Raw genomic sequence first — 27,763 nt, forward strand, 5'->3', positions numbered from 1 at the left:
AAGCACTAAACCGCCTTAACCTCAACAAATTAATATTCATCTCGATGTGACAGTCATGAGGTAGTCTTCTATCACGGAGTAACTTGTACCACATTATTTCCTGAAGATTGAATTTGAGAAGCATTTCCATTTTGTGAAATTGCCTCTGTTTCATGCTTGACGTATCAGTAAATGGACGACTTAAGCAAATTGCAAATAATTATGGTTCAGGGAGGAATAGTCTGGAGGAAAGGGAGTTTATCAACACAAACAGCTCAATTAGCTTACTTGTTACTAAAGATCTGACTATTGATATTAGTGCAAGGTTGTGTTTTTTTTTTTGGCATTCAACTGATCGCCAAAATAATGTTTTCTGAGCATACCCGCTTTAACAATCTGTTGTGACACGAGCTATCTTAAGTGGGGTCCCAAATAATTCATGTATAAGAAAATGTCTTCCAGTGATCTGTGGTCTTCTGCTGAATTGTAATAGCTACTTAGAGTGTTTTAAATGCATATGAGACCTTTACAGAAGGAAAAAAAAAAAAATCAGCAACTTGTATACGTCAATCGTTCAAGAAGAGAAGCAAATTATATCTGATGTTTCTGAAGGCTGCTAAAGTTAAGTAGACAGTTATTAACAGCAAGGTAATAGGGAGGAACATTGTATCATATTCTTTATTCTCTGGATAAATCATCCTACGACATATTGTAACATGTAATTAAGAGAACAGGTATTATTTCAGTGGAGTTGTCAGAAATAGCATTAATCAAGCTTGTCACCATTTTAGTTCGATTCATAGTTCTGCTACAGCTTCTTTACATTGAAAGATGTGTATTTTCCTTTTCTTTCTCTTTTTTTTTTTATTTGCTGGACTTTATTTTGGGAAGGACTTATGTCATGTTTTTTTTTAACCTGTACTAAAGACTGTCAATATATTCAAAAGTTAAATAAATCATACATAATTTTATCATTCGATGTACTGTTGCTTTAAATTGGAAAGCCATTTTAATAGATTATCCTTTAATGGTTTTCCTTTTTTATAAATCAGCCTTTTGTTAAAGGATATCCTTGAGAAAGTTACTGACTGCCTAGTAAAACATTTATAGTGTTGCTTTTATGCATTTAATACTTTAGCCCCGGTAAGCCTAATATTATGAAAATCGTTTGTTACTGTAACTCTGTTCGTTGTGACATCCATCAAATAGTAACAGTTTAGAAGTGGTCAAATACGGGCAAGGTTCTTTGTTCATAAAAAGACAAACCTGGGTTTGCAGCTAAACCACAGATAATGTGTCCCCGAGATGCATCATCTGATTAAAATAAAGAGCTAAACAACACCATATGATTTCAGCAAGTAATTTAGTAAATGCCTTCCTCACCAAATATTAGAATGGATACTACAGGTTTCATTGCACAGATGAAGTTAATGCTCAGTAGGATTAGACCAGATTAAGTATGAAAGTCAGATCAGAGAGCTGGCGGACATGAGCAGGAGGGCAACAGTCTTCTCAGGGGCTTAGACAAGCCTCACATATGGATGTTTTCCAGATTACGTGGGTGAAGCAAGGACTTGCCAACAGATTTAGAGTTAAATTTGCTCTTCACACAAATATCAAAACAACAGTAGCAATGGCCATCTTCTACTGCCTATGATAATCACACCACACCATCCAATTTGAACAATAATATGAACTGTTGGATTTTTAAGGTTTTTTATGTATTTATTTAATTTTTCTCCATAGCACCACAATTTAGACAGCAGTTACAACATCTATATTTTACTTTTAATCCTTTATTTTTGTATTTTAGCTGTTTGTTACATTTCTTAATGGTTATATTTCCTTTGAAACATTTTTTTTATATTTTTCTTTATTTTTCTAGGTAAATTAAAATCAATTTTTTTTCTTTAAATATATTTTATGTTATGTTATATTTTGCTGCAACATCTTCACATTAGAAGAAGATATTTAACACTTTTGTATTTTCTTGTGGATTGTAAAATATTTTGATGTAATATATTTGTATTTCCATTTTTCAAGTAGAGAAAAATTATTTTTACTTTTGTATATATATATATATATATATATATATATATATATATATATATATATATATATATATATATATATATATATACAGTGCCTTGCGGAAGTATTCGCCCCCCTTGAACTTTACGACCTTTTGCCACATTTCAGGCTTCAAACATAAAGATATAAAACTGTAATTTTTTGTGAAGAATCAACAACAAGTGGGACACAATCATGAAGTGGAACGAAATTTATTGGATATTTCAAACTTTGTTAACAAATAAAAAACTGAAAAATTGGGCGTGCAAAATTATTCAGCCCCTTTACTTTCAGTGCAGCAAACTCTCTCAAGAAGTTCAGTGAGGATCTCTGAATGATCCAATGTTGACCTAAATGACTAATGATGATAAATAGAATCCACCTGTGTGCAATCAAGTCTCCGTATAAATGCACCTGCACTGTGATAGTCTCAGAGGTCCGTTTAAAGCGCAGAGAGCATCAATAAGAACAAGGAACACACCAGGCAGGTCCGAGATACTGTTTTGGAGAAGTTTAAAGCCGGATTTGGATACAAAAAGATTTCCCAAGCTTTAAACATCCCAAGTAGCACTGTGCAAGCGATAATATTGAAATGGAAGGAGTATCAGACCACTGCAAATCTACAAAGACTTGGCCGTCCCTCTAAACTTTCAGCTCATAAAGGAGAAGACTGATCAGAGATGCAGCCAAGAGGCCCATGATCACTCTGGATGAACTGCAGAGATCTACAGCTGAGGTGGGAGACTCTGTCCATAGGACAACAATCAGTCGTATACTGCACAAATCTTGCCTTTATGGAAGAGTGGCAAGAAGAAAGCCATTTCTTAAAGATATCCATAAAAAGTGTTGTATAAGGTTTGCCACAAGCCACCTGGGAGACACACCAAACATGTGGAAGAAGGTTCTCTGGTCAGATGAAACCAAAATCGAACTTTTTGGCAACAATGCAAAACATTATGTTTGGCGTAAAAGCAACACAGCTCATCATCCTGAACACACCATCCCCACTGTCAAACATGGTGGTGGCAGAATCATGGTTTGGGCCTGCTTTTCTTCAGCAGGGACAGGGAAGATGGTTAAAATTGATGGGAAGATGGATGGAGCCAAATACAGGACCATTCTGGAAGAAAACCTGATGGAGTCTGTAAAAGACCTGAGACTGGGATGGAGATTTGTCTTCCAACAAGACAATGATCCAAAACATAAAGCAAAATCTACAATGGAATGGTTCACAAATAAACATATCCAGGTGTTAGAATGGCCAACTCAAAGTCCAGACCTGAATCCAATCGAGAATCTGTGGAAAGAACTGAAAACTGCTGTTCTCAAACGCTCTCCATCCAACCTCACTGAGCTCGATCTGTTTTGCAAGGAGGAATGGGAAAAAAGTTCAGTCTCTCGATGTGCAAAACTGATAGAGACATACCCCAAGCGACTTACAGCTGTAATCGCAGCAAAAGGTGGCGCTACAAAGTATTAACTTAAGGGGCTGAATAATTTTGCACGCCCAATTTTTCAGTTTTTTTTTGTTAAAAAAGTTGGAAATATCCAATAAATTTCGTTCCACTTCATGATTGTGTCCCACTTGTTGTTGATTATTCACAAAAAATTACAGTTTTATATCTTTATGTTTGAAGCCTGAAATGTGGCAAAAGGTCGCAAAGTTCAAGGGGGCCGAATACTTTCGCAAGGCACTGTGTGTATATATATATATATATATATATATATATATATATATATAGATCATTAAATGGTAGTTATGCCTAATTTAATAGCATAAGTATGTAATATCATACACAGTAAACACAGTTAGTACTAATTAAGATATGTTTGTATGGTTAATTGGATATTATTAAAATGCAAACTGGTAACATACAACTCAGCTACAGATGCATTTTCTCCCCTAAGAGTGCCCTTAGATAGGCAGAATTCTCAGTCTGAATGATGGGTAGTAAGAGATCCGTCCTCAAGAAGTTTGTCACTGGAAGTTCTGTGATTGATAGCAAGCATTTCTCAAAGTCTTGCTTTCTCTGGATAAACTATAGCTATGACATCTCAGGAATAGTCCAAGATTACCCTAGCAAGGCAGCAAGCACAGTTTCAATGCAGGAGTATTCTGCTAGCAGTCACCCTTTTTTTTCCACAGCAGAGAGAGAATGCCCTGAGCATCAATTATCTCACATATAAAAAAGGCCTAAGGATAGCTGAGACTATATAATGAGGTCTGACTACCAGGTAAGATGTGGACCTAGCAAGGGAGGCTTTATCCCACCCAAAGCTCTACAAAGGCTCCAGGACCCAGAACAAAACTTATTAAGACTGAGGTTTTATGGAAGTCCTGCTGGAAAATATACTGCTGACCAGCATCTCCTGCTGGAAAAAGTCCTGCTGACCAGCATCTCCATAAAGCTGGTCAGCGAGGGAAGCATGAAGTGCTTTATAATTTCCTGATAGACGGATGCGCTGACTTTGGACTTGATAAAATACAGTGGACCAACACCAGCAGATGGCATGGCTCCCCAAATAATCACTGACTATGGAAACTTCACACTGGACCTCATGCAACTTGGATTCTGTGCATCTCCACTCTTCCTCCAGACTCTGGGACCTTGATTTTTAAATTATATGCAACTTTTTCCACAGTCCGTGATGATTTAGGGAGCCATGTCATCTGCTGGTGTTGGCCCACTTTGTTTCATCAAGTCTAAAGTCCGCGCAGCCCTCTACCAGGAAATTCTAGAGCTCTTCATGCTTCCCTCTGCTGACCAGCTTTATGGAGATGCTAAAATCCTTTTTTTTTATTAGTCTTATGTAATATTCTAATTTTCTTAGATATGGAATTTTGGGTTTTCATTAGCAATAAGCCTAAATCATCAACAGCAAAAAAAAGAATGCTTCAAATATATCACTCTGTGTGTTACGCATCTATATAAAATATATATAAGTTTCACTTTTTTAATTGAATTACTGAAATTAACTTTTTGATGATGTTCTAATTTTATGAGATGCACCTGTGTGTGTGTGTGTGTGTGTGTGTGTGTGTGTATACAGTCAGGTCCATAAATATTGGGACATTGACACAATTCTAATCTTTTTGACTCTATACACCACCACAGTGGATTTGAAATGAAACAAACAAGATATGTTTTAACTGCAGACTTGCAGCTTTAATTTGAGGGTATTTACATCCAAATCAGGTGAACGGTGTAGGAATTACAACAGTTTATATATGTGCCTCCCACTTTTTAAGGGACCAAAAGTAATGGGACAATTGGCTGCTCAGCTGTTCCATGACCAGATGTGTTTTATTCCCTCATTATCCCATTTACAATGAGCAGATAAAAGGTCCAGAGTTAATTTCAAGTGTGCTATTTGCATTTGGAATCTGTTGCTGTCAACTCTCAATATGAGATCCAAAGAGCGTTCACTATCAGTGAAGCAAGCCATCATTAGGCTGAAAAAAACAAAACAAACCCATCAGAGAGATAGCAAAAACATTAGGTGAGGCCAAATCAACTGTTTGGAACATCCTTAAAAAGAAAGAACGCACCGCTGAGCTCAGCAACACCAAAAGACCCGGAAGATCATGGAATACAACTGTGGTGGATGACTGAAGAATTCTTTCCCTGGTGAAGAAAAAACCCTTCACGACAGTTGGCCAGATCAAGAACACTCTCCAGGAGGTAGGTGTATGTGTGTCAAAGTCATCAATCAAGAGATGACTTCACCAGAGTGAATACAGAGGGTTCACCACAAGATGTAAACCATTGGTGAGCCTCAAAAACAGGAAGGCCAGATTAGAGTTTGCCAAACAACATCTGAAAAAGTCTTCACAGTTCTGGAACAACATCCTATGGACAGATGAGACCAAGATCAACTTGTACCAGAGTGAAGGGAAGAGAAGAGTATGGAGAAGGAAAGGAACTGATCATGATTCAAAGCATACCACCTCATCAGTGAAGCATGGTGGTGGTAGTGTCATGGCGTGGGCATGTATGCCTGCCAATGGAACTGGTTCTCTTGTATTTATTGATGATGTGACTGCTGACAAAAGCAGCAGGATGAATTCTGAAGTGTTTCAGGCAATATTATCTGCTCATATTCAGCCAAATGCTTCAGAACTCATTGGACGGCGCTTCACAGTGCAGATGGACAATGACCCGAAGCATACTGCGAAAGCAACCAAAGAGTTTTTGAAGGGAAAGAAGTGGAATGTTATGCAATGGCCAAGTCAATCACCTGACCTGAATCCGATTGAGCATGCATTTCACTTGCTGAAGACAAAACTGAAGGGAAAATGCCCCAAGAACAAGCAGGAACTGAAGACAGTTGCAGTAGAGGCCTGGCAGAGCATCACCAGGGATGAAACCTAGCGTCTGGTGATGTCTATGTGTTCCAGACTTCAGGCTGTAATTGACTGCAAAGGATTTGCAATTAAGTATTAAAAAGTGAAAGTTTGATTTATGATTGTTAATCTGTCCCATTACTTTTGGTCCCTTAAAAAGTGGGAGGCACATATACAAACTGTTGTAATTCCTACACCGTTCACCTGATTTGGATGTAAATACCCTCAAATTAAAGCTGTTTCATTTCAAATCCATTGTGGTTGTGTATAGAGCCAAAAAGATTCGAATTGTGTCCATGTCCCAATATTTATGGACCTGACTGTATATTTATATACAGTATCTCACAAAAGTGAGTGAGTACACCCCTCACATTCTTGTAAATATTTTATTATATCTTTTCATGCGACAACACTGAAGAAATTACACTTTGCTACAATGTAAAGTAGTAAGTGTACAGCTTGTATAACAGTGTAAATGTGCTGTCCCCTCAAAATACCTCAACACACAGCCAATAATGTCTAAACTGCTGGCAACAAAAGTGAGTACACTCCTAAGTGTAAATGTCCAAATTGGGCCCAAAGTGTCAATATTTTGTGTGGCCACCTTTATTTTCCAGCACTGCCCTAACCCTCTTGGGCATGGAGTTCACCAGAGCTTCACAGGTTGCCACTGGAGTCCTCTTACACTCCTCCATGATGACATCACGGAGCTGGTGGATGTTACAGGCCTTGCGCTCCTCCACCTTCCGTTGGAGGATGCCCCACAGATACTCAATAGGGTTTAGGTGTGAAGACATGCTTGGCCAGTCCATCACCTTTACCCTCAGCTTCTTTAGCAAGGCAGTGGTCATCTTGGAGGTGTGTTTGGGGGTCGTTATAATGTTGGAATACTGCCCTTCGACCCAGTCTCTGAAGGGAGGGGATCATGCTCTGCTTCAGTATGTCACAGTACATGTTGGCATTCATGGTTCCCTCAATGAACTAAAGCTCCCCAGTGCCAGCAACACTCAATCGGCCGGCCCAGACCATGACACTCCCACCACCATGCCTGACTGTAGGCAGGACACACTTGTCTTTGTACTCCTCACTCGGTTGCCGCCACACACGCTTGACACCATCTGAACCTAAAACATTTATCTTGATCTCATTAGACCACAGGACATGGTACCAGCAATCCATGTCCTTAGGCTGCTTGTCTTCAGCAAACTGTTTGTGGGCCTTCTTGTGCATCATCTTTAGAAGAGACTTTCTTCTGGGAGGACAGCCATGCAGACCAATGTAGCAGGAAAAAACACAGGTAAGTGTTGGCGCTCAGGGTATATAAACAGAATGGGAGAAATTTAAAAACATATAAGTAATTTAAAAACATATAAGTGAATACAAGATCATAAGTCCATGATCAATGTCCATAAGTTAATAAAATCCAGGTAAACCGATGGATGATAAGCAACAAAGAGCAAGGCTCTTCAAAAGAGTGAAGTCAACTCTGTAAATAGGGATAAAAAGAACACAAGAAGAGCTCCTCTAAGTGCAGTAGTTTTAATAAGTACAACGCAAACAATAGCACACTCACATCGGTAATAAATAAAGAAGCTCTTCAAATGGGACAGGGCCCGGTGGTGATCGTAACGCGGTGTGGCCGGGATCCTAGATGTCACGCCCTTCGGTTATGTCATGCGCCTTGACGCTGCAGTTCAAGCTGGTCCCAGACGTAGCCTACCCGGAAGACATTGAGTGCCTCCACCTTCCCTGTCGCCCGCTGACATCTCGGCTTTTCAGTCTTGGATTCTGGCCACACCGCGTTACGATCACCACTGGACCCTGTACCATTTGATGAGCTTCTTAGTTTATCGATGTGAGTGTGCTTTTTTTTGCTTTGTACTTATTAAAATGACTGCACTTAGAGGCGCTCTTCTTGTGTTCTTTTTAGTTCTTTTTATGCAGACCAATGTGATGCCATGTGCGGCGTATGGTCTGAGCACTGACAGGCTAACCCCCCACCCCTTTAACCTCTGCAGCAATGCTGGCAGCACTCATATATCTATTTCCCAAAGACAACCTCTGGATATGACGCTGAGCATGTGCACTCAACTTCTTTGATCTACCATGGCGAGGCCTGTTCTGAGTGGAATCTGTCCTGTTAAACTGATGTATGGTCTTGGCCACCATACTGCAGCTCAGTTTTAGGGTATTGGCAATCATCTTATAGCCTAGGCCATCTTTATGTAGAGCAGCATTTTTTTTTTTTCAGATCCTCTGAGAGTTCTTTGCCATGAGGTGCTGTGTTGAACTTCCAATGACAAGATGAGTATGAGAGAATGAGAACGATAACACCAAATTTAACATACCTGCTCCCCCTTCACACCTGAAACCTTGTAACACTAACGAGTCACATGACACTGGGGAGGGAAAATGGCTATTTGGGCCAAATTTGGCCATTTTAACTTAGGAGTGTACTCACTTTTGTTGCCAGCGGCTTAGACATTTATGGCGGTATGTTGTGTTATTTTGAGGGGACAGCAAATTTACACTGTTATACAAGTTGTGCACTCACTACTTTACATTGTAGCAAAGTGTCCTTTCTTCAATGTCACCTGAAAAGATCCCTACACTGCCCCTATATTCTCCCCCCCCCCTCCTTAAAAGCTCCATCATCTTCCACCTTCCTTTTCTTGTTGCATTAGGCTGAAATACCCAGACAACTCTTGTACCTCCCCGCAAACTGTAGGTGGCTCCACCTTTCTCACTTGCAGGGAGATCATCTAGTGGGTGTGTTGGCATCGGCACTGCACCACGGGCACCAGCATCTCCCTTGTCCCCATCCTGCACTTAGTGGGAACCACTTGGGAGGTCAGATCTATGGGAGCCGTTAGGAGACAAACTGTCACTTGTAAACACAAAAGCTGAATTTCTGTGTTTACAAGTGATAGTAGTGAGCAGGGCACAGAGGGCCTGAGCCAGAGGTGGTGGAACTGAGTTCCACCAAGTTCCAGCTGAAAAAAAGCCTTGACAGTACCTATAGGTAAGCCTTATTAAAGGCTTACCTATAGGTAAAAGTTATAAGGTGGGTTTACAACCACTTTAAAAAAAAAAAGGTATTTACAGATAGAAATTATTTTTTAGATTCCAAACATAACGGAGGGGGAGATCATTCTATCAGAGACAACATGACAAATAGACTGAAGATCCACTTAAAGCACAAGTGCATCAAACAATATTCCTGCCTGTACACAAAATTGCAGATTGTTTAAAGTGACAACCCGCACTCCCATTAGGAACTATGTTTTCCATTACCAAACTGGTAAGATTGGATTGGTGAAGATTGTTTTAAAATCTTCAAGAAAGCTGCTCGAAGCTTGTTAAAAGCTTTGCAAAAGCTTGCTCTGCAGACTGCTCATATACAACCTCAAGCCCATGTAAAATAGGCCCTAAAGAGATCAAGCCATAAAAGACTTTATTGAGAATCTGGACATTTAGGGTTATACTATATTTGTACAAATAAAAAATGTATATTTGACAATTTAGTTTTCTGTGTGGCTCTTCTCAGAGGTGAGAAACTACCAGAATTATGACACTTGCTGCTTTGTCAGCACACGTTTATAAAATGCATTGTCTTCCAACTCCTACGTAATTATTACATAAAACATAAATCCTTGCAGATTTTTGCATTCCTCTTAAAAACCGAGCACTATTATGTGATACTGCTATGAATGTTCAGGAGACAGCATGTGAATCTGTCACGCAGAGGAGGATGACTAAAGCATCCTTCTGCAGAGTAACTTAAAGTGTAACTCCACTTTCGGGGGGAAAAAAAATAGCAAATAAAAAAAAGTAATATGGTGATACAATTGCAATACAAGTCATATGGTAATTGAATGTTATTAAAAATTACCTTTCCTTTTCAATCTGAATAGACACACTCCTAAACCTTGTGGACAGCCTTCCCAGAAGAGTTAAAGCAGTTGTGGCTACAAAGGGTGGGCCAACTCAATATTGAACCCTATGGACTAAGACTGGGGTGCCATTAAAGTTCATGTGCGTGTAAAGGCAGGCGTCACAATACTTTTGATAATATAGTGTACAGTATCTCACAAAAGTGAGTACACCCCTCACATTTTTGTAAATATTTTATTATATCTTTTCAGGTGACAACATTGAAGAAATGTCACTTTGCTACAATGTAAAGTAGTGAGACTACAGCTTGTATAACAGTGTACATTTACTGTCCCCTCAAAATAACTCAACACACAGCCATTAATGTCTAAACCGCTGGCAACAAAAGTGAGTACACCCCTAAGTGAAAATATCCAAATCGGGCCCAATTAGCCATTTCCCTCCCCGGTGTCATGTGACTCGTTAGTGTTACAAGGTCTCAGGTGTGAATGGTGAGCAGGTGTGTTTAATTTTGTGTTATCGCTCTCACTCTCTCATACTGGTCACTGGAAGTTCCCCATGGCAAAGTACTCTCTGTGGATCTGAAAAAAAGAATTGTTGCTGTACATAATGATAGCCTAAGTCTATAAGAAGATTCCCCAAACCCTGAAACTGAGCTGCAGCACAGTGGCCAAGACCATACAGCGGTTTAACAGGACAGGTTCCACTCAGAACAGGCCTTGCCATGGTCGACCAAAGGCGTTAAGTACACAAGCTCAGCATCATATCCAGAGGTCGTCTTTGGGAAATAGACGTATGAGCATTGCTACAGAGGTTGAAGGGGTGGGGGTCAGCCTGTCAGTGCTCAGACCATATGCCGCACACTGCATCAAATTGGTCTGCATGGTTGTTGTCCCAGAAGGAAGCCTCTTCTAAAGATAATGCACCAGAAGGCCCACAAACAGTTTGCTGAAGACAAGCAGACTAAGGACATGGATTACTGCAACTATGTTCTGTGGTCTGATGAGACCAAGATAAATGTATTTGGTTCAGATGGTATCAAGTGTGTGTGGCGGCAAACAGGGGAGGAGTACAAAGACAAGTGTGTCTTGCTTACAGTCAAGCATGGTGGTGGGAGTGTCATTGTCTGGGGCTGCATGAGTGTTGTCAGCACTTGGGAGCTACAGTTCATTGAGGGAACCATGAATGCCAACATACTGAAGAAGAGCATGATCCCCTCCATATGGAGACTAGGCCCCAGGGCAGTATTCCAACATGATAACGACCCCAAACACACCTCCATGAACATGATAACGACCCCAAACACACCTCCAAGACTACCACTGCCTTGTTAAAGAAGCGATGGGTAAAGGTGATGGACTGGCCAAGCATGTTTACAGACCTAAACCCTGTTGCGCATCTGTGGGGAATCCTCAAACAAAAGGTGGAGGAGCGCAAGGTCTCAAACATCCACCAGCTTCATGATGTCGTTATGAAGGAGCGGAAGAGGCAACCTGTGAAGCTCTGGTGAACTCCAAGCCCAAGAGGGTTAGGGCAGTGCTGGGAAATAATAGTGGCCACACAAAATATTGACACTTTGGGCTCAATTTGGACATTTTCACTTAGGGGTGTACTCACTTTTGTTGCCAGCAGTTTAGACATTAATGGCTGTGTGTTGCGATATTTTGAGGGGACAGCAAATTTACACTGTTATACAAGCTGTGCACTTGCTACTTTACGATGTAGCAAAGTGTCATCTCTTCAGTGTTGTCACATGAAAAGATATAATAAAATATTTACAAAAATGTGAGGGGTGTACTCACTATTGTGAGATACTGTATATACTGCTAATTCCTGGTTTAGCATTCCTGCAACCCAGGTCAGCTCCTTGCATGCTGAACAGATTCAGTATCCAATGAGAAGACTTGGGTGGAGGGTAGACATGGAAAGATGAATTACTGAACCAGGAAAAGGAACAAGGATTAATGTAAAACGGAACAATGTATGCCAACCCTCTGGCGGTGCAGTGTGGAAAACAGGTAGAAATCAAAAGATTAGCTATATGGAGTTGCAAACCCTTTGGCATTTAGAACAGTAAACATATATATATTTTAACTGTTTAGCTGCCTGCCAGTTTTCCTTTGAGATCATTTAACAAGCAATTCAATGTGGAATACCATTTTTATTTTAATTTATGTTTGTGATTTGCCTTGTGCAATATTTGTGCTTCAAATTCGACTGTATTTGTAATGTGAAATATTTATTCTTGCGGTCTTTGCCTAAATGATAGCGTAGTGCAGTGATATATTATGCTGTCAATCAGCGAAACAGGACTTTAGGAAGCAGCACAAGTAGCCTCAGTGCCTTCCGTAATATTAGGTGCCTGATGTAATTCCATTTTTTTCTGAAGCAATGGTGGCATTGTCTGATTCCCTGAATAGTGAGGCAGTTGTAGAGTCCTGGCTCATTTACATGAAAACAAGGTCTATTCAGGAAGCCACTGTAACAAGTAGATTGGGCTTCATGTATATACATGATTACATTCAAGAGATGTTTGTCTCCTTAAATCTTTCATATAGTTCCATGTTTACATTTAGAAACACTTGTAAGATTTGAGTGCCTTTTTCAAGAAGTTATTTGCAGCCCTGGAAACACTTAGTGGGCACATGTGCAAAATCCAGCAGGGATATTATGCATTTGCATTTGTATGCTATAAAGCCAGGAATAAAGAAATGAGAGCCTATCACAGGACAAGGTGTAGATCTCATACAAGACATACACTTATCCTGTGCTGTATTTGATGAAATAGAATGACAACTGTGTTTTGTGTACCTGACATTCATTTATAATGCAGGGTGGCATTCTGCTTTCTGAACCTGTGTTAAAAATGAATTTATTAAAGCCCAACTGAACATTCTGTTTAAATCAGCTAAACGTGTTCCAGGTGTGGTAAGCTTTACAGTTTGTACAGTTTATTTTTTTTAGAAAACAGCCACAGCCTGAATTGAAAATCCTGTCTTCTGCCAGCATCTTGTAGAACGTAGAGTTTTTGACTAACCTGTAAAATCCTTTTCTTGGAGGATAGCACAGGCCACAGCATACTTCATGTTTATGACTATTTGGGTTATACTGCCAACTTCAGGTGAATGGACTCTGGCCAAAAGGAGTCAGGCATTTTCTGCCCACGCTTAACCTCTCCCTTCTCTGCTAAGCCTCAGTTTTGCAGCAGGGAATGAGAAACAGACAAAAAAGTGAGGGATCTCGGAGTCCTGTAATATACTTCAAAAAGAGAACTTTACAGGTACACCAAAAATTTTAATTTCCTAATTATACATCACAGAGCACAGGATACCTCATATGTATTACTTTAGTGGGCAATAGGGTGACAAGACCAACCCGAGAACCCCACTAAAAAGCCACCTGCAAGACCTTTCACCCAAAACTGGTGTCCACAGAGGCATGCTCACCTATGCATGAAGAGAAGACCAAGTATAGAAGTCTTAAAATCTTGAGCAACAGAAGCTTGAAGCTGAAAGAAGCGCTGACACTCCTAGTGAAATGGACTTCGACCGGAAAAGAAGGAACCCTATCCACTGTTTGCATCCACTGCAAACGTCTGAGAATCCCTGCTCTGGGACACAAACCTGGCCAGTTTGCTGTTTAATCTGGACAATCCACATCCAAACATGGACAATCGAAGGTGGCTACGATCTTCCATAGCACCTTCATGTAGGCCCAAATTGGGACTTTCCATTGATCTCGGGGACTCCACCTGAGATCAAAGAGGCAGTACCTTAATCTCTGATGTGTCCAGGACTAAGCTTAAGTATTCTGGGCAATGTGTTGGGGCCCAGGCCAACTTTCAAAGGTTCAGCACTCAACCAAACCTTTCCTGGACCTGTACTGTCTACTGGAAATTTAGGGTCAGCTTCTGAGCCAATTGCTTCCCAAGAAACTGGTCATCCAGGTGGATGGGGGTAATGGGGATGCCCTGGGTCCTCAACCCCAAAACTGAAGCCAATACCTTGGATAACACTCTGGGGTCATTGACAGTTAAAAAGCCAATGCCACAAATTTTTAGTGCTGACTCAACTGCAAATCATAGAAACCCCAAAAAACAAGAAGCAGTGTCAGGAAATAGATAAAAGCAAGGAGTGACCAGCGCTATGGAGTGTGGGGTGAAACGTGAATGGCTATCAGGTGTAAGCGGCCAACAACCAAACCCCGAGGGGTCAAGATATAGGTAACAGTGCAAGAAAGGTTGAAACGGCGCTACCTTTTTGTGATAAGTGAAAATTAAGGTGCAATCAAATGCAAACAGATCATAAATAAAGGGGTGAGACCCATAAATATGATATAATACCGTAAAAGAAATAAAATTACAATGTTTTAGGTAGATTCAATGGAACCGAGGCAGCTTTCACAGTGAGTGTATGCTACGTACTTCACAGCAATCCTTGTGCATAATACTTCATGGGGCTCCCCTCTCTCTTTTTCCATGTGAAAAAACGCCAACTTGTGCCTTGTTGACCGCGGAGGGGGACCCTCGGAGATATACACCAGCCTGACCTTTACATGTTACAGGTTGTATATACAGCGCGACACCTAGTGGCCACGCAGGTGACTGCAGCTGCCACCTTACCTTAAAGGGATGTATTTCCCTGTTTTTTTACCACTTTACCACCTAGATTTTTCCTTTATTGGCATGTTATGTCCACAATCGTAACTAAGCCATATTTATTATCCACTGCACTATTTATTTACCTTTGCACTGTATAATTTATTTATTTATCACTGAAATAAAATCCACCAGTCTATATAAGTTGATTTTAATTTATTGCACCTCAGCACTTTTCGGTTGAACCTACCACACACTAGGAGATTTAATCGGTTCCATTGAATCTACCTAAAACATTGTAATTTTATTTCTTTTACGGTATTATATCATATTTATGGGTCTCACCCCTTTATTTATGATCTGTTTGCATTTGATTGCACCTTAATTTTCACTTATCACAAAAAGGTAGCGCCGTTTCAACCTTTCTTGCACTTTTACCAGTGTCAGGAAATACTGCCACATGTAGCACCGCAGATGCACTTACCAGTCCAGCTGTAGGGCCAGAAGGCCCAATCTTCATCCTTTATGACAGGCCCGCTCTGCAGGGCCCTCAGAGACTCAACTCCCCACCAGGGGTCTAGCGAGCCTCCTGCTGTGTCAGAGCTAGAACACTTCAATCAACAGGGAACCTGAGCTTTGCAGTGCTATAGGTTGAAGGGGGGCATGATGGACTCTGCTTCCACTTGGAGAGCATGGATCCTTCACTACAGTATTCTGCCAAGTTTTTCTCCTGAGAATATTCTTGCTTACATTATGAAACAAACAGTAAGACTTTGTGCACCTTTTGTTTTGATGCACCTGAAATATATTTAATATGCAGTTCAGAAAAAATCTGAAGTCATATCAGCTAGATGTTGATTGTGGCCTCAATGTTCTATGTACTTCCCATTTAAAGAAAATGGGAAATCTATTGGACATGCATGGACAGGCTGGAGTCTTTCTGTAAAAAGGGTGTCCAGCACCAAGTGGCCCAAAATTCTAAGATCCATATGATTGTAGGACAGATATATGTAAGGGAGGACTTGCTGGGTGGGAGGTAACCTGCATTTGAAGAACTGTACTAAAAGATGTCTACCGAAAGCTTTCCATGCAAAGGATTATATGTAAAGAAGGGAGGCTTCACAGTAGAAAATGACTACAGCCTGCTTAGCCTTCCTCCCTTCCAGTGTAAACACAGGGCAAATCCATTGGTTTTACAGGGCTGGAAGGCTGCCAGGTCACTTCTGAGAGAAGAAGGGTTAGGAGCTAAAGACGTAGAAACTAAGGTTGGTAAGAACCTGAAAAAAGAACCCTAGCACAGTGCCTCTGTTATAAGTGTCAAGAGTAAAATTGTCCACAGTGCCTGCAGCTACAGAGATCAGTGAGGGCTGTTTTAACGCTTAAGGGGTGGAGGCAGAACCTTAATGTTCTGAGCTCACAGGAAGTGGTTTGAATGCTTCTGGGTGTCAATCTTCAAGCCATTGGGTGCTTTATACTCCCCCATACCTCTTATAATGTAGTGCTGAGTGGCAGAGCTGCCTGTCACAGTAGATGAGTAACTTGACTAGCTCCAATGTACCTGCTGTGCAATGGCTTTGTAGCTTTTAGTGGACTAATCACAGGTTTAGCTGTATGCCAAACGTATCTGTGTTTGAATGCAGCATCATGATTGGATGATGGTTTTATTGCAAAAGAAGGGCATTGGTTGTTTTAGAATAGGAATGAACAGAATGGAACTCTGTTAACTCTGTAAATTGATATGTGGTTTACAAGATGGTTTGTGAAAAGCGAATACAGATAAGGTAATGTGTAGGCGAGTAGGAGGGGCATGGTTAATGTCATGGTTAGGTTCCTTTCGGGCACCGAATAATAAACATATAAGAAACGGTGAAGTATTATAGGAAATGTGATGACAGCTCGATTTGTGTAACTGTAGTCCTAACACCGAGAAAGGTAGCAATTTTATTTGCTAGAAGAGCATCAAATCACTAAGAATTGATTACATCTCTGCTATCAAACACCGTGATCTAAACAGACATGCATAGGATCAAATTGTAGCGAGATTAATAATTCTCACATAGTGGTGTGACCATCTGACCTTTTTGAAAATATATTTAGAGAAAAGATTTACACGGGACAATGGCTGAGTTCCAGTACTGGATGCAGAATAGCACTTTTCAAAATAACAAAAGTAGTCTAATACCTTTTAATGGCTAACTGTGGAAATCATAGCAAGCCTCCAAGACTACCATTCTGGATTTATGCCTCAGCTAACACAGTACCAAACTTCACCAAGTACAGCATTGAGATTTTGGATAATTTATGTTGGTTGCTGAAAAATGGAGATAATGCCAACACTGCACTGCATTTTATAAGTATCACGTCCAACACTATTCCTACTATTAGGAAGAGTTTGAACTACTAGAAGTTGTTTATTGTACCTTAAAGGGGACTTTACCTTAAAAAGGGAAGATTTGCTATATTACATGGCACACCTAAAGATTTTATTTGGCTACACATTATCCAGGGAAATCGACCATTTGTCGTGAATTCCTTTTGAAAAAAAGAGCAATGCATTTGAAGTTGTGTAAGCTGTGTATTAGTAGTGGAAGATCATCTTAGGCACTGCTGCCACTGACTGCTAGTCTCACAGCGCTTGGGGTGAAATTTGGTGATGTAGTTACTGTGTTGTTCACTGTTTTATTGCTGGAGGGAAAGTAGTACCTGAGGACTTGCAGTGCAAGGATCTTCTTGCTTTTGCTTCTTGCATTCTGTAGATCTGTTTTTTCTTCACATCTACTGCTACTTTTTGAAAATTCCTTAATCAATCATCATATCACCAGTCATTAGGGGGGTGGTTCTGACAGATGGAAGAAAAACCCTGCTCCCCTAATATTAAATACAAGGAATTTGGGTGCACAGAAGGTGTATTCCTCAAATTAGAGAGTCTCTAAACAAATGCTAGAGGAAAAGAGACAAGTTTAGTCCATAAGTCCATGAGTCATAGACTTAGATTAGTAATAGCAGCAGCCATCTTGAGACTGTGCCCAACTCTGAAATTACATAAAGGAAGGGGGGAGGCACCATCTAAGTGCAATATTAAAGTACAGATTTTATTACTGTAGGATTAAAATCACTTACAATATATAAGTAATAAGAATGCTCATCATAAAGTGCTCAGCCAAAATGATCCCCACCGTCCTGCAGGTTCCGCGTTTTGGTCCAGATCGATGGAAAGAGATGGATGGCGGCACAGGCACTCTGTAACCAACAGTTCCAGCCCCAACGCTTGTTCCTTCCAGTGACGTCCTTTCCTGGTCAGCGTGAGACTTCTTGGAATTACAGAGTGCCTGTGCTGCCATCCATCTCCTTCCAGCTATCTGGACCAGACTGGCGGAGCCTGCAGGACGGTGGGGATCATTTGGGCTGAGTACTTTATGATGAGCATTTTTATTACTTATATCTTGTAAGTGTTTTTAGTCATGTGCTAATAAAATACTGCACTTAGGTGGCGCCTCCCGCCTTCCTTCCTTCACCTCTACCAAGAAGGCCAACTCCAAGTTTACACAGTACAGATCAAGGCATGGGAGGTCAGTAATAGGGGAAAAGATCAGCTGCCGACAGCCTGCAGACAATATTGGTGACTAGTCCTTATCCCTCTGCTTGCCTTATTTAGGCACAGCTTCCACAGTTCCAGATGAGAAGAGGTCCTTGCCTTCCATATCCATGTAAGCCAGAGCTTTAAATAGTTTACTGACAGAAAGTTTGTGCTGGGAGAAATGCAGGTGCTGCCATCGTTGACCTTGTTCTGAAGATGCTAGTTGCTTGGCTGTCTTTGGCTTGAATATGTTCTCAGTCACTGACCTGGATAAGGCATGCAATGAAATCAAAGGAAAGTCAGAACTCTTGATCTGCATATTTGCCCCAGGTCACTGAAAATGGTGAAGCCTTTGAACCAACATAACAATCAGAATATCTTCTAGATACCAAGCCATACAAATGCTTTCTGTAATACACCATGTTGATTAAACAGCTGTAAGGCCCCTTTCACTCGGGCGCACCGCCCGATGGAGTCCGTTCTGCTCAGCGGGGATCGATCCGCCGATCCCTGCTGAGCAGGCGGATGACAGCTCTATCTCCACTCTGTGTGCAGAGACAGAACTGTCAGATCCCCGCTGTCCTCTATGGGGAAATCAGATGAGAACGGACCGCCTGTCCGTTCTCATCCGATCCCATCCGATCCCATCTGATCCGATCCTCCAGACAGATGGGAAAAAGGGTTTCCGTCCATCTGGATTTCATGGACTGGATCGGATCGGATAGCAGCAGGTGTCAGCAGAGATGTCTCCGCTGACCACCGCTGCCCTCCGCTTCCCTATAGGGATGCATGGCGCATCCAATCAGGTCCGCCTGAAAAACTGAGTGGCAGATCAGATCGCCCGTGTGAAAGCATCCTAAGAATGAAAGGTGGGGGGCGGAAGGGGGGGGGGCACAATGACAACCACTATGGGACCAGGGACCGACTTATATTGACAGTTAAACTGTTAAATAAATTTCTTATTAAACACTGGCATCCTAACAACCAATGATATCAGTTAATACGGAGGATGTCTGTCGCATCCACAACATCCTTGTTTGACCCTCCTGTGCCCCTCTCCCTCAGCACTGGGGTCACATTAGCTGACTGATGGAGAGAAATTGAGGGAGAGGAGAAACATTGGAATATTAGTCAGTACCACTGTGCAAAAGTGTATTTGCTTTAGAAGAATAAATCACCTCTAGTGTTGGGTGTCCTACGTGTGGATGCTGCTGCATTGTGTAAAGCTATTAGAATGTTTTTTTTCACACTTTAGAATGGGGTGCCTCGAAACTGTCCATAATTTTAAAGGGTGCCTTGAGACTGTCCATAATTTTAAAGGGTGCCTTGAGACTGTCCATGATTTTAAAGGGTGCCTTTAAACTGTCCATAATTTTAAAGGGTGCCTTGAGATTGTTCATAATTTTAAAGGGTGCCTTGAGACTGTCCATAATTTTAAATGGTGCCTTGAGATTGTTCATAATTTTAAAGGGTGCCTTGAGACTGTCCATAATTTTAAAGGGTGCCTTGAAACTGTCCATAATTTTAACGGGTGCCTTGAGACTGTCCATGATTTTAAAGGGTGCCTTGAGATTGTCTATAATTTGAAAGGGTGACTTCACTGGATAAAAGTTGAGAAACGCTGATCTATATAGTGTAACTATAGGTATTGTTATAAATTAATGAATAATTATTATTAGTAAATTTTATTTACTATACCAATAATAAAGGACCGTGGCCATTCATACCACAATATCTGGTCAAGTAGTCTTTATTTTTCATAGAGGTGGTATTTGGGTTTGGCCTCCGCTCCCATATATATCAGGGGAAGACTACCTACAGATTACACTTTTCCTTTGCCAAACATTTGTGATCAGTAATGGTGCATTATGGGAGCAGTAAGTGACTTATTTCAGGCTAATAACATGAGGATTTTTCTTTGTTTACTTGTATTTGTTCTTGCAAATCCCTGGCCATTAAATGGAAACTTATAGTTTAGGAAAGTGAGCTCAGTAATGTATTTTCCTTCCTGTATAGTTTCCTTGGGGTACATTCACATAGCCGAATAGCAATGGTATGGGGCGGCTGCTGACCAGAATCAGTAGATTCTCACCGGTGGTTGTAATTGCTGCCTGCGCACACTGTGTGCACACAGTTTCAGCTGTCTACAGCGGGTCTCAGATTTGTGCTCTGTACAAATCAATGACCAGCTCTGCTGCTGTTTGCATACTGCCCATCTCCGCAGTCATTTGAGAACAGAGCCTCTGACCAACCATGGAAGCAGCAAGTCTGCATCTAGGGTCGGTGTTTTTACAGAGTTTTGGCTACACACAAACTGGCCACAGCTAAACGCTAGTTTGTAGGCTGCCATATATCAACGTTTAGCCACCTCTGAACACAGCAAACAATCAGCACCTAACTGCTTGTGTGACTGTAGTTTTAAAGGATAAGTCTACCCTAACACTAAGATCCCTGCATCTATAGACTGAGCTGTCAGCGGTGGCTTCGCTGTGCAGGTGGGTACAGAGGGCACAGCGGACAACAGAAGCCCCATAGTAAGTCTATCGGAGACGTCACTTCCCATTCATTTCACAGCCGTTGTCGGCCATGTCCTTTGCAGAGCTTCCGCCGCTGGAAACCAGGTTAGATCGGCTTCAAAAAAGGTATGTGTAGCAACCAGCAATGAGGCACCATTCCTTCCACTCACACCATCGATGGGGCATAATTCCTCATACTTATTTAAACAATGGAACACTATTCTTTCAACTGACATCCATGTATTTTATTGGGATTTTATGTGATAGACCAACACAAAGTGGCACATAATTGTGAAGTGGAAGGAAAATGATAAATGTTTTTTAAAATCTTTTACAAATAAATATCTAAAAAGTGTGGCATGCATTTATATTCAGTCCCCCTGCATCAAAACTTTGTAGAAGCACATTTCACTGCAATTACAGCTGCACGTCTTTTTTGGGGATGTTTCTACCAGCTTTGCACGACTAGAGAGTAAAATTTGTGCCCACTATTCCTTTCAAAACAGCTCAAGCTCTGTCAGATTGGGTGGAGAGCATCTGTGAACAGCAATTTTCAAGTCTTGCCAATTGGATTTAGGTCTGGACTTTGACTGACCCATTCTAACTCTCTGATCTAAATTATTCTATTGGAACTCTGGCTGTATGTTTAGGGTCTCAAGTCTTTTGCAGACTCTAACAGGTTTTCTTCTAAGACTGCCCCGTATTTGGCTCCATCCATCTTCCCATCAACTCTGACCAGCTTCCCTGTTCCTGCTGAAGAAAAGCATCTCCACAACATGATGCTACCACCACCATTTTTCACAGTGGGGATGGTGTGTTCAGGGTGATGTGCAGTGTTAGTTTTCTGCCACACATAGCTATTTGCTTTTAGACCAAAAGGTTTAATTATGGTCTCATCTGACCAGAGCACCTTCTTCCACATGTTTGCTGTGTCTCCCCACACGGCTTCTCACAAACTGCAAACGGGACTTCCTTTGGCTTTCTTTCAACATTGGCTTTCTTCTTGTCACTCTTCCAAAAAGACCAGATTTGTGGGGTACATGACTAATAGTTGTCCTGTGGACAGATTCTCCCACTTGACCTTTTGATCTCTGCAGCTCCTCCAGAGTTACCATGGGCCTCTTAGCTACTTCTCCGATTAATGTTCTCCTTGCCCGGCCTGTCAGTTTAGGTGGACTGCCATGTCTTGGCAGGTTTGCAGTTGTACCATACTCTTTCCATTTTCTGATGATGAACAGTGAGATGTTCAAAGCTTGGGATATTTTTTTAACCCTTACTCTGCTTTAAACTTCTCCACAACTTTATCCCTGACCTGTCTGGTGTGTTCCTTGGCCTTTATGATGCTGTTTGTTCACATAGGTTCTCTAACAAACCTCTGAGGGCTTCACAGAACAGCTGTATTTATACTGAGATTAAATTACACACAGGTGGACTCTATTTACTAATTAGGTGACTTCTGAAGACAATTGGTTCCACTAGATGTTAGTTAGGGGTAAAAGGGGCTAAATACAAATGCACGCCACACTTTTCAGGTATTTATTTGTAAAAAATGTTGAAAACCCTTTATAATTTTCCTTTCACTTCACAATTATTGGCCAATTTGTGTTGGTCTATCACATAAAATACATTTATGTTTTTGATTGTAACATGACAAAATGTGGAAAATTTCAAGAGGTACAAATACAATTTAAAGGCACTGTAAATGAAAAGTTTTGTTTGGAATTGAGCTTTTTAAAAAGGATTATGGTATCCAACGTACCCATCTCAGAAAAAGCTCAACTCTTGAAACTGCAGCCTTGTATTATGTATGGTGACGGGCACACTTTTGGTTTGGAGAACATAAAGTTTATAGTCAGAATCGAAAGGAAAACAGTGATTGACGAAAGTACAGTTGCTAAAGCTGATGGAGAAAGGTGATAGACTTGTGATGGGCAGTAAGAGATTCTTTGACTACGTGTAAAAAGCTGTTATACAGGTGGTCATTCCACTGAGAGATGAAGATGACAAGTTGGTTGTTGAAAAGTAATGGGAGACATCAAATGTTCCTTGAACAGCGTGGAGAAATACTTTCACAGTGAAAGGGTTGTAAATATAAACCAGAGTCGAAAGAAATCCCATTTTTAGCTCAGTTTAACAGGTAATTTCAGGAGAGACAATTAGGTAGGTAGCAATTCAATGAGAAATGACTGGAGGGAACAAACTAAGCATTGGAAGTTGGAGTGTCACACAAACAAATGGAGTGGAAATATTTTATTATGATAACTTGCAATAGCAGCACTTCCTGCTTTAAAAATATCCAACAATGCACAAATGTTGATGTGAACGCCAGACATAGCACTATTACACGTTAAATATAATAATTAATGTCATATTAAAAGTAATATTCATTTTATTTTCAATATCTGCAGCTTGCTGTAAAAATAATACCTGGTAACCCTGCCATAAAAGAACACCCATCACTTGATTGCTTATACTGTGTGTGGGCAGAAAGTGACTGCAAAGAGGCTGCATGAGGTTAGCAGCAATGAGATGCAACAAAAAACAAAAAGGATTTTATTTTCAAAAAATGTCAGTTTATGACTAGGGATGACCGAATCTACCTGGGTCCAGTTTTATTGGGGTTCATGAAATTCCAGGGCAATAACTTCACAGCATGAAGCAGATATCCTACAGAATGACCTGGACAAAATAACAGAGTGGGCAACGACATGGCAAATGAGGTTTAATGTGGAGAAGTGTAAGGTTTTGCACTTGGGGACTAAAAACATAAAAGCACAATATATGTTAGGAGGGGAACCCTTGGGGGAATCAAAAATGGAGAAAGATCTGGGAGTCTTGGTTGATGATAGATTAGGCAATAGCATGCAATGTCAAGCGGCAGCTGCCAAAGCCAGCAGTATATTAGCATGCATAAAGAAGGGGATGTATTTCAGAGATAAGACTATAATTCTTCCACTTTATAAAACTCTGGTCCGACCGCATCTGGAGTATTCTGTCCAGTTCTGGTCGCCAGTCCTCAGGAGGGATGTGTTGGAGCTGGAGAGGGTCCAGAGAAGGGCAACTAAACTGATTAGGGGATTGGAGGACCTTAATTATGAAGAGCGTCTGCAATCGCTTGATTTATTCTCCCTGGAGAAGAGACGCCTGAGGGGGGACATGATAGCAATTTATAAATATCTCAATGGGGATCTCAGCTTAGAAAAAAAGCTGTTCAGTCGAAGGGATTGCACGAGGACTCGAGGACATACAATGCGATTAGAGGAGAAGCATTTTAACCTCAGGCAACGTGGGGGGTACTTTACTGTGAGGGCTACAAGATTGTGGAATTCTCTACCACAAGAGGTGGTTTCTGCGGGAAGTATGGTGGCTTTCAAAAGACTCTTAGACGTACTTCTCAAGGATCAGAACATTTAGGGCTATGTGAGATGATTACAGCTACTCACACCTACACAGGTTGAACTGGATGGACTATTGTCTTTATTCAACATCATCTACTATGTAACTATGTAACTAGTCACAACGTTTGAGGACTTCTATCTTCAAATCTCTGCTGGTAGATATGAAACAGCCAGGCTGTTAATTCACCCTGCCACTGAGATGAATGGGGTTCAGTCTCTTGTTTTCTTTATTCTCTCTAACAAGGTGATTTATTGGACGATAATCTATCTTCAGGAAACTCTCACTAGCATCCTCTTCCTGCCGACACCCGTCCACTGATTATCCTATGAGCAGGGGTGGCCCCCCTCAGGTCAGGCCCCTTGACATGAATTCCTGTAATTACGATACTGTAGAAACAGGTCCTTCAATGTCTCCCTTCTCAGTCAGCTTCCCTGGACCTCTGAGTTAAACTCCTCACTGCTACTCCTCCAGCCCTCAGGACGACCTCCAGAGGCTGCATCACACCTCTACAGAGGAGGAGGCAGCAGTCCCCTCCCTCCCGGACTCCCCTTTCCAACGAAAGACCTCAAGCACATGTGCTCCTGGCTTTTATACATTATCCCAACATGAACCAAGGCGTTCTGCCCTCTGCCAATCATCAGCCCATGCAACCATTCGTCAGGTTTCCTCCCACTGTCCAACATGCCTCCCTATTTGACCAGCGTAAAACACTCTTCAGACTGAATGAATTGCTTACTGAGAACAAAGAGCAGACCTCACTAACAGATCCTGCTTTCTGGCAGGCAGAAAACAATATAGATTTATCTGCAGCCCCTCTGGTAAGCAGACAGAGCACAAAACTATACTCTCTCACTAGCACCTACCTAGGAGGGTGCTACACCAATAACATAACTTTCCATTTATTTATTGGTTTTTCATGTAACATTTTCATGCTTCCTCCTCACCACTGGGACTTTCGAAAGGCATGGACTTTTTCTTTTTGTTTAGCCAATGACGCATATAAGTTGCACATGTAATGCAACAATAATGTGGGGCCCAACTCTTGTCATAAACCCTATTTTGCATCCAAAATATAGGTGGAATTACTTTTTTACTACTGCCGTCATACTCCACTTTTGAGATGCAAATGTAACCTCACCACAAATGTAGCAGAAGTTATTTATGTTGTTTACACAGTTTAGAGGCATCTTGGCTTCTGAGTGAAAATCTCACACAACTGTTCCTTGGAAATTTGACGCAATGACACTTCACAAGCCACCAGATGTAAATGTATGATGCGTAGATCTGAACAAGATAAATGCACCTTGCAATAAAAGAAAAATAAATTACAGTTAGGTAATAATATCTGGTCTCAAAGTGAAGATAAATTTATACACTTCCATGTGGTACCATTTTCATTGTTTTCTCGTACTTTGGTGTCCATTTATGAAACTGAGATGAGCAGTGATCCTGCTGATCACAGCTCATCTCGGATCATTATCGGTTTATGAAACAGATGATCGGGGGAGAACATGTTCTCCGATGATCATCTCCGCACACAGAGAATCTGTCATTGACAAAAACAGACAGTTTTTTGAAGCTGCAATCCCAGCACTTCCCTGGTGATCTGTGCCAGAATTCACACTCCCAGATTCACCAATTGGGGAGAGAAGACCGAATCCAGGGAGAACTGAGGGGGAAGAAGGAAGATTGTTGACTTCCTTCGTCCTCCATCAGACCCCTCAACACAGTAAACATGTCCGACTGCCATATTTATGTGAATATATACATGTGTATCTATATATATATATATATATATATATATATATATATAAAGATATATATAAAATGTATACATATATATATATATATATATCTGTAGGGGGGCTAATTCTTTTATTAACCACTTGCCGACCGCTCACATGGAGAGTACAGCGGCAAAGTGGCTCTCCTGCGTCCAGCAACGTAGACCTACGTCGGGCGCATTCACGGCTTGCAGGGCGCGCTCCCGTGCGCCCTGCGAGCTGATCCTGGTCGGATTCGGCTGAGAACCGATCAGTCACCAGATGCAGACCAATGATTTTTGGTCTGGATCTGGTGATCTGTTCTAGCCAATGGCATCATGTCCCCTGCCTGTGTAATGTAAACACAGGCAGGGGAAGTGATGTAATTTTCCCTCCTGGAGCCCTTTCGGTTCCAGGAGAAGAAGGAGAAGCATCAAAAATGTGAGTTCCACCTAACACTACACTGACACTACCTCACATAGGCACATTTAACCCCTTGATCACCCCTGATCACCCCCACAGTGAACACTATATACAGTGGTATACAGATCTTTTACTGATCACTGTATTAGTGTCACTTGTGACCCTAATTTGCGCTTGCACTAGGCCCAAATAGGGTTAGGGCACCCGCCATCTATCCCCTAATAACTTTTTAACCCCTTGATCACCCCCAGTTAACCCCTTCACTCCCTATCACACTGTGCACTAAATACAGTATATATGTAAATACTGATCACTGTATTAGTGTCACTTGTGACCCCAGTTTGCGCTTGCGCTAGGCCCAAATAGGTTTAGGCCACCCGTCATCTATCGCCTATAAAGGTTTAACCCCTTGATCTCCCCGAGTTAACCCCTTCGCTGCACTGTCACAGTGTTCACTATATACAGTGATTACCGATCACTGTATTAGTGTCACAGGTGACGCTACTTAGGCTAGTTAGCTTCAAGGTCCCACCACACCACCGTTATTTAGCGTCAGTTAGAGTCAAGGACACTAACACACATATACACACACACACACACACACACACACACACACACATGCACACACACCTCCTTTACTAGTATAGTGTTTGAACAGATCAATATCTGATCTGATCAGAACTATACTAGCGTCCCCATAGTTTAGTGTTCCCAAAACGCGGTGTATGCACAATCAGCACTGATTCCTGCCAGCACCTGTGTTTAGCCCCTCCGCCCAGCCCACCCTACCCAGGCAAGTGCAGTAATCAATAGACCTTGACAACCAGCTACTTTTTTACCTATTAGTCACACTACTGTACCGGTAAATTTAGTTGATAAAATGTCCAAACGGTGGTACAGTAGTGCAGAGGCCTACAGTATACTGAACATGTCAGATGAGAGCAATGGGGAAGCTTCACTGGCAGAATCAGGGTCAGTATATGAACCTGTAGACAGCAGTGGCTCCCTGACAGACAGCTCCGATGACGGATGGGTCTCTGCTAAGTTCAGACGAACCTGACCCCATTCTGGAGTTGCTGAGATGCAAGAACTGGATGTTTCTCGTATGAAGCAGAGTGCTTACACTTCTCGTAATCTGGCAAGCACGAGCGGCTTAGTACACACTGGACCTAGTACAACCAGCACTGCAGTAAGACTTGG

At 41.4% G+C, this 27,763-nt stretch overlaps 1 protein-coding gene across 1 annotated transcript in view; it reads left to right on the plus strand.

Moving 5' to 3' along the window:
* Positions 1–27,763, plus strand: part of CAMKMT (calmodulin-lysine N-methyltransferase) — a 641,387-nt gene that overhangs the window by 532,294 nt on the left and 81,330 nt on the right. The window lies entirely within an intron of this gene.

Source organism: Pelophylax lessonae (genome assembly GCF_965119305.1).
Source record: "Pelophylax lessonae genome assembly, chromosome: 3".
NCBI classification, from domain to species: Eukaryota; Metazoa; Chordata; class Amphibia; order Anura; family Ranidae; genus Pelophylax; species Pelophylax lessonae.